The 14,297-nt window shown below is 38.5% G+C and overlaps 1 long non-coding RNA gene across 1 annotated transcript; it reads left to right on the top strand.

Moving 5' to 3' along the window:
* Positions 1-9,676: 9,676 nt before the first annotated feature.
* Positions 9,677-10,418, top strand: LOC111889449 (uncharacterized). Its single transcript, XR_002849538.3, has 2 exons — positions 9,677-10,003; positions 10,209-10,418. It is a non-coding gene; the product is annotated as an uncharacterized LOC111889449 (long non-coding RNA).
* Positions 10,419-14,297: the final 3,879 nt, after the last annotated feature.

The following is a 14,297-nucleotide window of genomic DNA, read 5'->3' on the forward strand; positions in this document are numbered from 1 at the left end:
CCTTTCGGGCTCACCAATGCCCCGGCAGTGTTCATGGATCTCATGAACCGAGTGTGCAGGCCGAGGCTGGATCGGTCGGTGATTGTATTTATCGACGACATTTTGGTATATTCGAGATCTAGAGAGCAGCATGAGGAGCATTTGAGGGAGGTTCTCAGAGTTCTGAGATCGGAGAGGCTTTATTCCAAATTCTCCAAGTGTGATTTCTGGTTGCAAGAGGTCCAGTTCCTAGGGCATCTCGTTAACCAGAAAGGGGTATTGGTCGACCCGGCCAAAGTTGAGGCAGTGATGAGTTGGGAGGTGCCGAGGTCACCCTCCGAGATCAGGAGTTTCTTAGGGTTGGCAGGTAATTATCGGAGATTTATCAAGGATTTCTCTAAGATCGCAGTGCCACTCACCAGGTTGACCCGGAAGGGTGTCGCTTTTTCATGGGCCCCCGAGCAGCAGGCCTCCTTTGAGACGATTCGTCAAAGGTTATGCGAAGCCCCGGTGTTAGCCCTCCCGGAGGGGATGGAGGACTTTGTGGTATACTGTGATGCATCGATTTTGGGGTTGGGAGCGGTGCTGATGCAGAGAGGGCATGTGATAGCATATGCATCGAGGCAGCTGAAGCCTCATGAGACGAGATATCCCACACATGATCTAGAGTTGGGGGAAGTGGTGTTCGCCCTCAAGATTTGGCGTCTCTACCTGTATGGGGTTCGGTGTACGATATACACGGACCATAAGAGTTTGAAATATTTGATGGATCAGCCCAACCTAAATATGCGACAGAGAAGGTGGGTGGATGTGGTCAAGGATTATGATTATGAGATCCTGTACCACCCAGGCAAGGCTAATGTGGTAGCCGATGCACTGAGCCGCAGAGCGGGATGTATGTTTGAGATTGACCGTGATAGCTCCAGTGTTGGACGCCATTCGTGGGGCACAGGCCGAGGCTGTGCAACCTAAGATGCAGAAGAAAGAGCGGGTTGTTGGTTTGGTTTCAGAGTTCGTTACCGATGGTCGGGGGATTATGACATTTTAGGGGCGTATCTGGGTGCCGTTTGTGGGAGGAACGCGTGCCATTTTGATGGAAGAGGCTCATCGGTCGAAGTTTTCGATCCATCCTGGGGCCACTAAGATGTATTTGGACCTGAGGAAAGAGTATTGGTGGCCCTGTATGAAGAGGGATGTTGCATGGTTTGTTGAGAGGTGCTTGACCTGCCGTAGGATTAAGGCCGAGCACCAGAGGCCGCATGGTAAGTTGCAGCCGTTGGAGGTTCCCGAATTGCCAAGGACTGCCAGGGGAGTTGATGCAATTTGGGTGATTGTGGACAGGTTGACGAAGAGCGCTCACTTTCTTGTTATCAGCGAGAGTTCTTCAGCAGAGAAATTGGCAGAAGTGTACGTGAGGGAAGTGGTATCTCGGCATGGGGTGCCGATCTCGATTGTTTCAGACCGTGATGTGCGATTCACTTCCAGATTCTGGAAGAAGTTTCATGAGGAGTTGGGTACTAGGCTGCATTTTAGTACCGCATATCATCTCCAGACAGACGGTCAGAGTGAGCGAACAATTCAGACGCTCGAGGACATGCTCCGGGCATGTGTGTTGGATTTCGGGGGAAGTTGGGATGCATATTTGCCCTTGGCAGAGTTTTCCTACAACAACAGCCATCATTCGAGCATTAGTATGCTGCCCTTTGAGCTGTTGTATGGGAGGAGGTGTCAGACCCCCATTTGTAGGGGAGAGGTTGGACAGCGTGTGATGGGCAGTACAGAGATCGTGCTTCAGACGACAGAGCAGATCCAGCAGGTCAGACAGAGGTTGTTGACCGCTTAGAGTCGTCAGAAGAGCTATGCAGACAGACGCCGGTCCGAGCTTGAGTTTCAGGTCGGCGACCTTGTACTCCTGAAGGTCTCCCCTTGGAAAGGAGTGATTCAATTCAGGAAGAGGGGAAAGTTGGGGCCCCGATATATTGGTCCATTCTGAGTGATCGCGAGGGTAGGCCGGGTAGCCTATCGTTTGGATTTGCCAGTAGGGTTGGGGCAGATTCACGACACTTTCCATGTGTCGCAATTGCGGAAGTGTATAGCCGATGAGTCGGCAGTGGTTCCATTGGAGGATATTCAGGTGGATGCGAGCCTGAATTATGCAGAGAGACCAGTGGCAATCAGGGATCGGAAAATCAAGGTTCTGAGGAACAAGGAGGTACCCTTAGTTTTGGTTCAGTGGCAGCATCGGAAGGGGTCCGAGATGACTTGGGAGCCGGAGCGTGAGATGCGCGAGCAGCATCCGGAGTTATTTGCAGAGCGGGACTTCGAGGACGAAGTCTAGTTCTAGTGGGGGAGAGTTGTAACAGCCCGGATTCCCAAGTATTATTCATTCTTATATTTTTGGTATTTTGAGAGGATACTCGGCGAGTTGGAGCTCAGACTCGTCAAGTAGGATCGCGGTTTGGACGCGAGTTCGCTCCTGGACTCGGCGAGTCCAAGGAGTGGACTCGGCGAGTCCATGCTGTTTAATGAAACCCTAAATCCCCGGGTTCAGAGCCTATTTAAGGGCACTTATAGCCTCCCATTGCGGCTACCAGTCCCTTGAGAGAACCCTAAGAGAGCTAATTCGTTTTGGGAGAGAAGAAGTCACTTTTGGGCCTTTGTATTCCTTGTTTAGGAAGAAGAAGGTGGCAAGAGCAAGGAGGAGGTGAGATTCTAGCAGATCCAGAGTCCAGAGGCTTCATTTTGAGGTAATGATTCGAATCTCCTTCAGTTTTAGGGTTGATCTTTAGAGTTAGGGTTTTATAATCCCTTTGAAGAGTGATTATGTGAAGCAAATGGTCCCTCTTCGAGTTTGTGCCTTGGATCTGGACTCAAAGAGGTCCAGAGACCTTAACCCTTGGGGCTTTTTGGGTTATTATGGAGTTATTAGACCTAGGTGGTCATTTTTGGGACCAAATCATCTTTTGATGCCTTGTGGGGGTTATACAAGCATCAAGTTCCAAACTTTACATGACATTCATGCTTGGGGAGGCTAGATCTATGGTTTGGGAAAGCAGATCTGACCTCAGAAGGTCAATAGAGTTTGTGCATGGCATGAACTTGCCGAGTTGTTCTTGAGACTCGGCGAGTAGGGTTGGGGTTTCACGTAAAGTGTTCATCGAGTGGACTTGTCGGGTTGGGGGTTGACCCAGTGAGTCAGGGAGAGTCATTAGGGGGCTGAGTCAAGCCTGAACTCGCCGAGTTGTTCTTGAGACTCGGCGATTTGAGTCGTGGTGGCCCTACGATTCATGCCAGGTGGAACTCGTCGAGTCAGGGAAGCACTCGACGTGTCAAGGGAGGATTCTAGGGAGTCAATGAACACGTATAGACTCGCCGAGTCGCTCTAGTGCACTCGCCGAGTTCGGTCAAAGTTGACCGTTGACCGTTGACCGTTGACCAGAGTTGACCAGTGTTGACTTGATAGGGGTAGTCAACCTTAGTTGTGAAAGTGTTAATTAGAGATATATTGTGTTATAGGAGGATTATAGCTCGGAGGATCGAGCGCGAGTGATTTCCGGGATTTGCGAGTTATCGAGATACGCGAGGTGAGTCTTCTCACTATACTTTACCTTGAGTAGGTAATCAGAGTTATGTGACAGAGTATTTGTATGCTATATGTATGTTATGTGTTGTACTGCATTATTTCTATGTGATTTATGCTGTGCATGTTTATAGAGTTGGAACCGGAAGGTTCCCAGAGTTAGAACCAGAGGGTTCACAAAGTAGGGTCTACGGACCCACAGAGTTACAGCCTCGAGTGGCTAATATGTGTTATGCGTGGTATTTTGGGGAACTCACTAAGCTTTGTGCTTACAGTGTTGGTGTTATTTGTTTCGGGTACTAGTGATGACCGTGGGAAGGCGCCGGCTTGATCAGTACATACACATGGGATTTTTATGTTATGTGATCTTGGTTTTCTTTGTATGACATGGATTGGAGTTTCAAACATTGATGTTTTTATGGAAATTAAATGAATATGTTTTTATATTATGCGAAAAATTATTTTGAAATTCACGGTGTTACACAATTAATAGACCCGATTTATAAAAACTAATTTACTTTTACCACTATTTTTCAAACTAAAATATTTCTTTCATTGTTTTTCAATAAATAAATTCTTAGTCAGTGTATATATGGAATAGATCCAATTGTATCTGTATAATATTGTATAATCCTTTCCATAGTTTCAGGATCCAAATGTATATTTATATGGTCATTGTTTATTGAGAAAATGACGTTGATATTTATACGAGTTCTTCATGTTCCTTCTGCTTACCAATATGCAGACATCTTCATAAAAGGTTTACCTAGACAGCTATTCCTGGATTTCAGAGACAGTTTGAGCATCCAACTTCCTCCCGCTCAAACTACGGGGGACTCTTAGTCAATGTATATATGGAATAGATCCAATTGTATCTGTATAATATTGTATATTCCTTTCCATAGTTTCAGGACCTAACTGTATATTTATATGGTCATTGTTTATTGAGAAAACGACGTTGATCTTTATGGTATCAGAGCCCCTGCATCATCATCTCTTCGACCTCTTTTCTTTTCTTCTTCTTCTCCTGTTTCTTTGAATCAATCATGGGTGAAGGCGACATATCCATTCCCAAACCAACTTCCACCCAGCCTTCATAGTTGGTAACATCAAGAATGCCATACCCCTCATCCTCAATCAAACAGACGATCACTATGCATCATGTGTAAAATTCTTTAACATTCACCTATGTGCTTATAATGTCAAAGATCACATCGATGAAGAAGCAGAAAAACCAACCGATGTTGACAACGCTACATGGGATCGTCTCGATGCTCTTGTCAAACAATGGATCTATAGCACTATCTCTACTGAACTTGCCCACACAATCATGAAACCAGGCGCCTCGGCCCTTGATCTATGGAAACGCCTTCAAGAAATTTTCATCAATAATCGAACCGCTCGTGCTGTTTACCTTGAGGAACAATTCAATAATAACCGCCTCTCTTCCTTCTCCAATATCACAGATTATTGTGCTCGACTCCAAAACCTTGCAGATCAACTGGAGAATGTTGGGCACCCTGTATCCAAAACCAAGATGGTCATTCAACTCGTTAAGATCTCACCAAAGGTCACTATGTCACTGTCACCACTATTATTCAACAGGCCGATCCCCTCCCCACTTTCAACAAAGCGAAATCCTCCCTCCTTCTTGAAGAAACACGACGCAACAAACCCAACCTGGAAATGGCCTGGATGGTTCCCACCTTACCCTTGGGCTGCACCCCCATCCCCGTATCCAACAGCACCCTCTCAGGCCGGAATCATGGACCCTAGACCCATTTACCGCCCACCAACACCCCAACAACAATCGGACCAACTTGTAGCGCAGGCCCACTTCACCACATACCAACACTCGGCCCATAGCACCCCGATGACACCCACTGAGCTCGTCGCAACCTTCCATACCATGCAGATGCATCCTCCTGATCCATTTTGGTATATGGACACGAGCTCTACTTCGCACCTCACAAGCGATGCGGGTAATCTCTCAAACTATTCTTGTTTCAATAATAATAATTATATTCTTGTTGGTAATGGCACTCGAGTCCCAATTCTTGGTCGCAGAAACGCTATCACCTATTACCTTAACCATCCTTAAAAGCTCAACAATGTTTACTATGTTCCCAACATTATTAAAAACCTTGTTTCAGTCAAAAAGTTTAACCGTGATAATAATACATCTGTTGAATTTGACACTACCGGTTTTATTGTGAAGGATCTAGCCACGAAGACACCTATCACCCAATGTGATAGCCCCGGTGACCTCTACCCGCTCACACCATCCTCCATACCCGAGCATCCTCCAACTGTTCTTCTCACCGTGTCTCCCAACATCTGGCACACCCGTCTAGGACATCCTGCAGCTTCAACTTTACAACATTTAAATTCTTGTCTTTCATTATCTAGCATTAAAAACAATTTGTTTTCTTGTAATGCATGCTCGTTGGGAAAACATTGTCGGTTACCTTTTGATGATTCTGTTTCTGTTACACATTTACCGTTTGATATTATACATGCCGACATATGGACATCACCCATAACAAGTAAACTAAACCACAAATATTACCTTGTTTTACTTGATGACTTTTCCCACTACATATGGACATTCTCTTTAAAAGCAAAGTCTGAAACCTTTCTTACACTTCTTCACTTTCAAAAACAGATTCAAACCCAGTTCTCCACCACCATTAAATCTTTCCAATGCGACAATGGTCGCGAATTCAACAACGGTCTGTTCAAAGATTTTTGTAAAAACCATGGTATACAACTACGGTTTACCTGTCCATATACATCCTCTCAAAATGGTAAAGCCGAACGTCTCATCCGAACTCTAAACAACATGATCCGAACTTCCCTTATACATGCCTCTCTTCCTCCCTCCTACTGGAATTATGCCCTTCATACTTCTACTTACCTCACCAATATCTTGTCATCCCGAGCCACTAAAAATCAAACACCAGCAGAAATACTTTACCTACGCAAACCAACATATAAACACCTACGCACCTTTGGTTGTTTGTGCTACCCGAATGCCTCCACCACCGACCCACACAAGCTCGCACCACGCTCCCAACCATGTGTGTTTCTCGGCTATCCTGACAACCATCGAGGTTGTCTTTTCCTCTCTCTATCTACCGCCAAACCTATCATCTCCCGTCATGTCACATTTCACAAGCATATTTTTCCATATTCCGATCTCACCAAATACCGAGCCGAATCATCTGACTTCCTCGACACCACTGATCCATCTCCATATCTCACTTACCCTGACCTACTACTATCTTCAACCCCCAACCATGGCTCTTCAGTTGTTCCCAACCCTCACCCTTCACCTCCACCTATTCCACAAACCACTACCAATACCCCTTCAACCGATTCTCCGACCACCCCTCCCCGTTCACCTCTACAATCACCATCACCACCACCAACATCATACATGCAAACACGATCAAAAAGTGGGATTGTCAAACCCAAAACCATATTTACTCTACACACTCAACACATTTCCCCTATACCCCCAAACCCTAGGGCTGCCCTTATGGACCAAAATAGGCTCGATGCTATGCAAACAGAATATAATGTTTTATTGAAACAGGGAACATGGGAGCTTGTGCCAAGACCAACGAATCACAATGTACTTCGTTGTCATTGGCTATTTCGCCATAAGTTCAAGGCAAATGGCACGTTGGAACGATACAAGGCACGCCTCGTTGTAAATGGAAAAACACAAGAAGTTGGGATCGACTGTGATGAAACGTTCAGTCCAGTAGTCAAGCCAACCACAATAAGAACAATTCTTAGTCTTGCATTGGGACGAAATTGGGACATTCATCAATTGGATGTTAAAAATGAGTTTTTACATGGGAACTTGCATGAAACGGTGTACATGCACCAACCACCTGGATTTTTTTATTCATGCTATCCTACTCATGTTTGCAAATTGCGCAAGTCTCTTTATGGTTTAAAACAAGCACCATGTGCTTGGTATCAACGTTTTGCGTCTTATCTACTAACTATTGGCTTTGTGTGCAGCAAAAGTGACAATTCTTTGTTTATCTACAAACAGGGCAATGACATCGCCTACCTACTTCTATATGTCGACGACATCGTCTTGACCACCTCCTCCACTACACTCAAGTTATGTCTCATCGCCGGATTAAAACACGAATTTGACATGACTGATCTTGGCCCCTTGTCTTATATTTTAGGCATCTCTGTCACTCGAACCAACAATAGCATGTTCTTGTCACAATGCAAATATATTGAAGAGATACTTAGACGTGCAAATATGGAAGCGTGTAAGCCTGTCGCTACTCCAGTGGACACCAACTCTAAGCTTAGTCTTCATAATGGCGAACCGGTTTCTGATCCATCCCTATATCGCAGCTTAGCAGGTGCTCTGCAATACCTCACATTTACACGCCCTGATATAGCCTATGTTGTTCAGCAAATATGTCTGTTTATGCACGCCCCAAGGCTCCCTCATCTCAATGCACTAAAGCGCATTCTTTGGTATCTTCAAGGTATTCTGTCGCATGGTCTGACATTGCATTGTTTTCCTACTACGCAACTTGTCTCCTATACTGATGCTGATTGGGGCGGTTGTCCCGACACCAGACGCTTGACTTCAGGCTATTGTATTTTTCTTGGCGATAATCTCATTTCATGGTCTGCTAAGCGACAGACCACTCTCTCTCGATCCAGTGCTGAAGCAGAATATCGCGGTGTTGCAAACGTAGTTGCTGAAGCGTGTTGACTCCGTAACCTCATGCTTGAGCTACACACTCCATTACAGCGAGCCACCATCGTCTATTGTGATAATATTTCCACCGTCTATCTGTCCGGTAATCCTGTCCAACATCAGTGCACCAAACACATAGAAATGGATATTCTATTTGTTCGGGAAAAAGTCGCAATTGGCCAAATACGAGTTCTTCATGTTCCTTCTGCTTACCAATATGCATACATCTTCACAAAAGGTTTACCTAGACAACTATTCCTGGATTTCAGAGACAGTTTGAGCATCCGACTTCCTCCCGCTCAAACTATGGGGGACTCTTAGTCAATGTATATATAGAATAGATCCAATTGTATCTGTATAATATTGTATAATCCTTTCCATAGTTTCAGGACCCATATATATATATATATATATATATATATATATATATATATATATATATATATATATATATATATATATATATATATATATATATATATATATATATATGGTCATTGTTTATTGAGAAAATGATGTTGATCTTTATAAATAAATAAAGAACTTACTGTAAGTGTGAGGAAACCGACTTTTAGAGACTCAAAAGTTAAAAATCAAACTATACAATTGATTGGACTATATCCCTACAAGCTAAGAAACAATATTGTGGAAAAATATGTGTTTGATTAAGTTGTGGTCCTATTTGCACATTAAATAAGAAAAGGATATTGATTTTTCCACTTAACGATTTTACTCATCCACAGAAAAAATTGTGAATAGACATTTATACCCTTAATTTAATTACTAGTAATTATTGAAGAAGTTCACATCTTCGTCTGTCTCTGATTCCTTGTATTTTATCAATCCTATTATTAGTTTTCTCTGTATTTTATAGGGTTTTACCCTGTGTTTTGCGTTGTATTCTTTGAGCATCCAGTAGTGATTAAAATTGGTGTAACAACAGTAACTTATACGGTAAAATACTAAAAGTTATAAGTTGCTTGGAATAAAATTAGGTAAATGTTGATGGTTAATTTCCCTTGGAAAATCTGAATCGGGGCTATTGGAAAAGTTTAGTCATCATGGTTGATTAGATATCAAGGTTTGTCCATATATCCTGATCATTGATGAACATAAATTTAACAAATCAAAGAGAAAAATTTGTATTAAAATGTCTGATTACTCAAATACATTAGAAAAGAATATACATAAGAGAGAGCAGAGTGATTATAAGGCATGAAAGAAAGTAAAAGTGAAAGAAGGTGGCAGGAGGCATTGGTGGCTGGGTAATTAAAGGTGAGATCTTTGCGCTGAATTCAAGCACTTGTTGTTAAATTTAGCACACCTAATCAAAACAAACATATCACAAGAAACCTGCAATTGCTAATAGAATTTGGGATTCTGCTAAGTGATGGAGATGGAGCATTTTTAGTAAATGATAATTAAATGGAGGGGTATAAATGTCCATACACACTCTTTTTCAGTGTATGAATAAAAAATCTCAGTGGAAAAATCACGACCCGAAGTAAGAAGAAGCAGTCGTCGGGTCTTCGTCTCTTTATGTTAATGTGGTGTATATATAAAAGCCGAATAGATGTTTGATAATATTCATTCACAAAAATAAAAATGGGTTTCTCTGTTAAGAAACCAATGGCAATGGTCCTCCTTTTGACTATCTTTCTTCTGATATCTTATGCGTATGCCCAGGGTGGTTATTCCAGGTAGGATAACTACACATCGATCTGTCTGTATTATTCTCGTAATCTTGTTATAAACAAAAGTATATGATGATACTTCAGTTGCTAGTTTATTCTTTAATTTCTTAATGGTATATATAAATAAATAGTAATAAAGTTTAAGGTCTGACTTAATTGCACATCGATTTAATACTACTAATCAACTAATCTGTGTCTAAATAATCTGCAGGGGCCCCCCCGTTTATGAGACGGCGCCTGATTATCCTGGAAGTGGTGGACAGTATCCTACACCCCCGTAATTATATGGATGTGCAATTCCCTTTGTATTCTGCAAATTCCAACACGTCTGCTTATAGTCTATATATATATATATATATATATATATATATATATATATATATATATATAAATAAAAATAAATTTGTGTTGTATTTGATCATCAGATTCATAACAACCATTATATATTATACGTCATATGTGACAGCATTCATATTATTATATATATAAATGAAAATGAACTTGTAATAATTAACCATGCATTCAGATTTATATCAAGCTTTTTATACATGTGAAAACTAATCTATAAGAAAGAAAAACAGCCGATTATAAACGGAATATTAAAAGAATAAGAGAAGGACTTCATATGACCACTTGTTTTTAACATTTCAACCCACCAAAGACCACAACATGTGGCACTTCCCTTCCCCGATGTCCCAATTCGCTAAATAAAACCAGACTTCTTAAAATAAAAATAAAATAAAATAATGACTAAATAACAAATATCTTTTGTAAAGAATTACCAGGCATACCGAATAAGTTTATTCTGAAGGCGTTTTCCATGCAATATTCAACATCTTTTTAATTAGCACATTGTTTCCTGAAGATAATAAATAAGCACAAATTTTAGGAACACGAGATTATTTCTGGAAATAAACAAGGTTAGAAGACATAATCACCCAACACAACACCTTTATTTGAGATTTAATGGTATTACTGTATATATCTAGGGTATTTAATATATTACCTAGTTAAAATATTGCTCCAAAATTAGAAGATTGTAATTCTCTATTTTATAGCTATATCCCTGTATATATGTATGATTCTGTTGTGGAATGAAATCAAGGCAGAATTCAATTATGTTCAAGTGGAACTAAAAGTGAACCTTTAAACATTGACAGAAAAGCTAACTAATAACACAAAAAGAATTGAAGTGAAAATTATGTTAAATGACCGAAACACCTTTTAGTGATTTTTTTATAAAATAATAGAATTGCTATTTACTGCAAAAGATTTTATGTATGAAACAATTATTAAGCGCTAATTATATAAACATCAAACTACATGCTCTAATTTCATAAACATTAGAAAAGGTAACATGACATTAAAAAAGATGTATGAAGAAAAATAAATAATTGACTATAAATATAAACATTATAGAGTTGTATATTAGGATAAATTAGGGGTGAGAATAAAAAAAAATGATTAATTTAGTTTTTTTAACAAAGAAATAAATAATGGAATTTTAATTCTTCCCTAGGAATGATTAAATCCTTTGAAAACAGGTTTTGGGGGAATTTGATGAGATCCAGCTCCATCCATTTTGTCAACCAAATGTGTAACTGAAGGAATCTCCCATTCCAATTCCTTCAAATTTCTATGGAATCCATGAAATATCAAACACACCCTAAATATCTCTTGGGATTAAAATAGAAAAGGTAGGAAAGAAAAACAACATGCTGATTTTGAACATTTCATGTTAGGAATAATATCTTTGCATGATAGATGTACTGTTATATAGCCTTAAAAAATTCTTTTTTTTTTCCAGAAAGAACCTCATCCACATCCTCTTTGTTGAGTAAACAGCCAAGATGCTGACTATGAGAAGCATTAAACATTTGTCAAAAAAATCCAAGTCATTCAAGTATTATTTTATAAAAAGATGGAAACAAATTATATATTCATGAAATGCACTTACATAAAATTCCCATGGATTTTGTTGATGATCAAGTGCCCCATCTTGCAATCATTTAACCCAATTGTGCTTCTCATTTCTGCCAATATCTTACTTGCTCTGTATCACATACACTTATGAAATTCACATATATATATATATATATATATATATATATATATATATATATATATATATCACATACACTTATGAAATTCACATATATATATATATATATATATATATATATATATATATATATATATATATATATATGTGAACTTTCACACAGTATAATTAGGTGAAAAACTTACACACAGGTATAGTTTCTATAAGTGATGGCTCTATGCATCATCAGTAATAATAATAAAAAAAAAACTAAACTACTCCAAGGTTTTAAATCAAACAGCTAACACTAAACAGATAACTTTATACCTAAACTGATAAATATATACATCAGCATTTATACCTCAACATTGTAACATGTGATGAATTAAACAATAAAGATAGATAAATGTGGTTGTCAAACATCTAAGTATAAGAGATTATGAACTAAACAATAAAGAAAGTTTAAGAGACCGATTTCAATTCAAAAACTAAGCAATAAAGAAAGTTTAAGAGATTATGAACTAGCCAGAAGTGGATTAACATGCTACAAGAGTATGATAATAGTGAAATACCAACCTACTTTCATTTTTTATCTTTTACTATTATGGCAATGTCATCAAGATACAAAGCAGATTTCATTGCTATGATTGGATAGATTTTTGAAAGTATGATGTCCTTAATACGAAAGATGAAAAGTGCATAATATTGTCATAATGTAATGCCCTTGTAAGAAAAGTTGAAATTACAACATTGTAAAAGAAAGAAATGAAATTAGGATGCTATAATTAACAAACTAAACAAAATTGACTGGAAGCACCAAAGAGGACATCATTTAGATTTTAAAAGTAGAATGTAGTAAAGATACAATCTCTTACTGATTTAGATTTTGAAAACATAATGTTACAGTAATGAGTACCATGCTACAATGGGTTAGGCTTCGAAAAGAAACTAGTAGATTTTCTTAATAATAAAAAATTTGAAGTTATAACGTTATAAATGGCAACCAAAAAACAAACATGCAGAGTTTTACAAAGTACAATGAGTTGATACAAAAAATATAATTTAAGTACAATGTCTAAATTGGTTTTGATTATGAAAGTATAATGTAATAATTGAAAGTAAAATGCTATAACTAGTTAGATATTCAAACTACAATGCGTTTATCAAAAATTAAAATTACAAAGTATAATGTTAACCAATATTATAATAACAAACCTTGCTAAATTTAGAATCTCAATGTTATCATATAAGAATTTGGCCTAAACAAATTGAATTGAAGAAAATACCTGAGCTTCCAAGTCCAAAACACTCTTTACTTTTTGTACTAGATCCAACAAATGTTATCTATAACATATTTTCAATCATATCTTGTATTAGATAAAAATAAAATAATTAGATATTATATTTTCAAGAAATACTGAAACAAATGTGACATGAACTTTAAGCATACCTACTCTTCTTCCTCAATACCCCGAATCAACTCTGCAGCCTTAAACATCAACTTTGTTCCCGTTGAAAGAAATGTCACTACTCTTCCAATTGAGACACACCTATTTATTATTTGAGACATTAATTAATTTGATATTATATTAATACTAATTTGATTAGAGTTATAAATAAAGCATGCTTTACCACAGCTCTAGCTACCTGTACACCTGGCATATCTTTTCCATGCTTTGCCAGCTTGTAATTGGTGGATAGAAAAAAGGCATAATCACACAAAAACAACACCCTTATTTCAGATTCAATGGAACTAAAATTGTGCCTTTAAACATCAATAGACATTAAACACTAATTATATAAACATCAAACTACATGCTCTAATTTCATAAATATTAAAAAGAAGTAACATGACATTAAAAAAGACTAACGAAGAAAAATAAATAATTGATTATAAATATCTACATTATAGAGTTGTATATTAAGATAAATTAGGAGTGAGAATAAAGAAGAAGCATAAGTTTAGTCTTTTTAATAAAGAAATAAATAATGGAATTTAAAGTCTTCCCTAGGAATGATAAAATCCTTTGAATACAGATTTTGGAGGAATTTGATGAAATCCAGTTCCATCCATTTTGTCAACCAAATATGTAACTGAAGGAATCTCCAACAAATCAATCCTAAGGTTAAAGTGAAGATGTTTATGCCCTAATTCAAAACTTTAAGCCATAATTGTTTGTTTACATGAACAAGAAGATTAATTGTCCATTAGAAAATTTAATTTAATCCAAGATTCCAACCACTAAAGACTTTAAGCCA

Source organism: Lactuca sativa, chromosome 5 (genome assembly GCF_002870075.4).
Source record: "Lactuca sativa cultivar Salinas chromosome 5, Lsat_Salinas_v11, whole genome shotgun sequence".
In the NCBI taxonomy this organism is placed as follows: Eukaryota; Viridiplantae; Streptophyta; class Magnoliopsida; order Asterales; family Asteraceae; genus Lactuca; species Lactuca sativa.